The 3754-nt window shown below is 37.7% G+C and overlaps 1 protein-coding gene across 1 annotated transcript in view; it reads right to left on the minus strand.

Annotated features, from left to right (window-relative positions):
* The window catches only part of NTF3 (neurotrophin 3), a 52394-nt gene that overhangs the window by 23899 nt on the left and 24741 nt on the right, over positions 1-3754 (minus strand). The gene's annotated exons all lie outside the window — the stretch shown is intronic.

Here is a 3754-nt window from a genome sequence, read left to right on the forward strand (position 1 = left end):
TCCCTACACAGATAAACCGTAGCACTCTAAGATTTAGTATGTGAAGGTTGCGGAGAACCACCTTCTGCTCAAAATTTTGTTCTGCAAAACCAAAATGTGTTTCTTGATTAGTGTATAGAATCACTGCAGTATGTTTCAGAAAGTCTTTTCCTTCAATTTTCCACTAAATTCACATGAGAAAGCATAAAAGAGGCTTCTAGTCACAGCATTATGTTAGTATTACTCTAAAAGGTATCATCCTAAAAAATGGACACTCAAGTATGAATAATCTTAATGGTTATAGTTTCACTGGACCAAAAGGCAGACTGTCCTTGTTCTCCTTTCGTGCAGGTTACATGACATAATCACAGACTGTGATCCTGTGCTTTTTTTGATCTTTTATGTCTTTTTTATTGGTGATTGGTCTATAATCTGACAGTCAGAAACATGAACCATAAAATGAATACAATTTATGCAAAAAGAATTCCAGTTAATGAACATCCATGAACTTTTTAAAAATGCTTTTAGCTTTGAAGCAAATAGCTATATATATACTCTATGCAGCACATTTCAGGACCGATCAAACTCCAAAAGAAGTCAGTCAGAGTCATCTATCTCCTTTTGGAGAGATGGAATTGGACAGATAAAGCTGTGAGAAAGATAGGGGAAACCTTTGGGAATACTTACACAAAATTACTTAATGAGTCAGGTTGAAAACACATGATCCCTCTGGTATTCCCTAATCCTTTGTATTTTCAGTAACACAAAATTACAAGGTACTGGAGACCAGATTTTACCCTCTAAATCCACTACACCCACAGCTATACCAAACAGTGGGGGTTGTCATCTCTTTACATCATTCATCTAAGTAACATGTCAAAGAGATATTAGTTCTGGGAGCTGAAGAGTGATGTCACTCATGCCTCCTCCATCCCTTTGGTCCTTGATACTCCCAGACATGGCTACATCCAAGATGGCACAGATCACCAGTTTGTGAATAAGTGAATTATCCAGTGTGAAAGGTCTTCTGTGTCCCACATTCATCCAAATCCTTAGGCTTAACTTTAACTTCTGGTACTTTCAAATACACTCAACTACCTTGCATCATTCCTACTTTGAAGCCTTAGGAGCCTGGGAATGTATCTGAATCTAAAATCTTGATGGTCTATAGATATATGAACACAGTCTTGATGTCTTAGCCTTTTCTTTTTAAAGCGCCACTTTTCCAAAGTTACTCAGACTAATTTTTTCCTGTATTCTCCCATTAAAATGGCAACTTCATGACTGTCTGTCACTGCTATTGGAGCTTGACTGTCTACTGCAACGTCCGACTGGTGGCTGACCCACTTCACACCCTCAAATCCTGCATCAGGGATTTCTGAAATAACAAATCAGTGTCTCGTTTGCTTGACAGCCATTAGTTGCGACTAAACCGTCACACCAGAGCAAGAGACAGTGTGACACAGCAAGAAAAATGCTGCTTTATATTTAAACCATCTGGAAACCAAGGACTTCAACAAACACAAATGAAAGTTTTCTTTAAAAAGGAACACACAAGTCACTTCAAACTGTTCTCTTTCAAAAAAGCAGCCTGAGTAAGCAAAGACAGTCACTACGCCTTGCAAAGCTCAAAGGAAATAAGAAGAGCTAAGTAAAAACTGAGTTAGTTGAAGATGAGTACTGAAAAAAACAGTACAAACAAAACAAAAGATGTAATTCTGCCATAAGTAGATCATGCTAATTACCTGTGTATAATATTTTAGACTTAGCAATAAAGGACATTCATCCAAATGTAAGCAGTCATAAGAACTAGTAACATTTTCATTAAAAACAGACTAAGCCTTGTCTTCATGTCAAGCCCATTATGCTGCAAATGTGTAATTAAATGAATTTCAGCAACTCTATTCTTCTTCATCTTTTTGCACTGGGGCTATTTAATAAGCCAGCATCGTTGCAACTATTTCATTCTTTTAAAAACAAAAAGACAAACTACTAAAGGAGAAAACCTTTCTTAGAAACAAATCTTCTGTGTGTAGGGGGGTAGGCTGCTTTTTGTTGTTGTTGTTACACAGTGCATGGAAGAAGAGACTACTCTTTTAACAAGAAAGGGTCCAAACATTTCCAAATCTCACATGCAGCTTCATCTTTGTGTTATACTCAGAAAGAAGGTATATGAATCAGATTTAGTTGCCTTAACTCCTACATTTTCAAATGGAGTACAAGATCTGTATTATCAACAACAATTAACAATGTTCTGTTTTATTTTTCATGAGAAATGATGGTAAGAGGGTGAGCGAAATATCCTGTGATCCTATTGTTGCATACCAGCTCTAGGATCAAAGAGAGTTCGCACACCTTCTAAAGTGATTCCACCTTACAGCCAAAAATTGCATTGTCTGAGAAGACCACAATCCAAGGGAGTATAAAAGTTTCTCTCAACATTGGCAAATCTTCAGATTTCTCTGCCAGTTTTGGGCTTTTTCACGTTGCCTTCATTTGACTGCTGTTGGCACACCAAGAGATTACAGGCATGAAGTTTCGTCTCGAAAATCGTAATCGCCATAAGGACTGTATTTCATGAAGTGACTCCCGCTTCAACAGAATGAGACTGCTTTTACTATATTATTATGATAATCAACAATTAAGTCGGCATTTGCCAGCCATAACCACAGATGTCTTCTTTGAAGTGTGGGAGAAACAGCATTGAAGTCAAATACTACAGTGTAGGAACACTTGGCGTACACCATTAGCATAAGAAAATCAAACATTTGGCCATGCTCTTGGAAGATGCTGTGATTGAAGTGACATAGATATATAATTAGGAGAATATGTACATCAACAAAAGCTGCACCCACTTTATGGTAAAAGTGATAGGGGAATCAGAGCTTTTATTGTTGTCCTTTACTTCTTCCTCCACGGATATATTTGAGACAGATACATATCTGACTGATTTTAAGAAGGCTTCTGAGAGACCTCCTTTAGCCTCGTACAATAAGCAGAGCCTTTGAGCAATGAAGCACCTCTAAATCACAGTCCAGTAGTAGTGTTCATACTTGGCCAGTGTATGTCTTGCTCAGTTCCAGTACAGTAAGTTCAATAGGCTTGGAGCTGAACTGCAGTTCAGCCATTAATCAAAAATCATATAAAATTGAGTTCCAGGAATTTATAAATATGTAATACAAATATGAGCTGTGGGATTTTTTCTGTAAACACTCCTTCTCAGTAATGCTTCATGTTTCCCCAAGCACCATCACTTCACCAGCTAGCATAGTTTGTTCTACCTCTTGTTTTCTATCTGCCTCAACAGTGTTGTCTTGCTTTGTATACCTCCTTTTCGGTTCACAATCATTGTGAAGGGGAAAGAGGAAGAATGTCACCACCACAAAAGCCTACCTAGTTTTTTGCATGGGACGAGTAAGGTATTACTCCACAGGTCTGTGATCGACTGCTTGTCTTATTTCTGGAATAAGGTGGACAGGATTGGATCCCTCCAATCCACATCACAGCAGCCAGTCCACAAAACACCAGAAGTTCAGTAAAACTCCAAAGTTCACTAAAGCCCTTAGGAATTGCCTCATTGACTTATTTTGGATTGGTCTATGGTTTCCTAACATTTTCACTGGAAGGGTGGATAGAAAATTTGATTACCTATTCTCTGCTTTGATTCCTCTGAAGGAATGTTCTCTTTGTTTATGTTTTCCTTTTATATGAAAACTCCCTTTCTTCTCCTTTATTGCTCTTCTTCTTAAAAAAAAACCAAACAAAATACACCCCA

Source organism: Buceros rhinoceros, unplaced genomic scaffold, assembly GCF_000710305.1.
Source record: "Buceros rhinoceros silvestris isolate BGI_N320 unplaced genomic scaffold, ASM71030v1 scaffold3390, whole genome shotgun sequence".
In the NCBI taxonomy this organism is placed as follows: Eukaryota; Metazoa; Chordata; class Aves; order Bucerotiformes; family Bucerotidae; genus Buceros; species Buceros rhinoceros.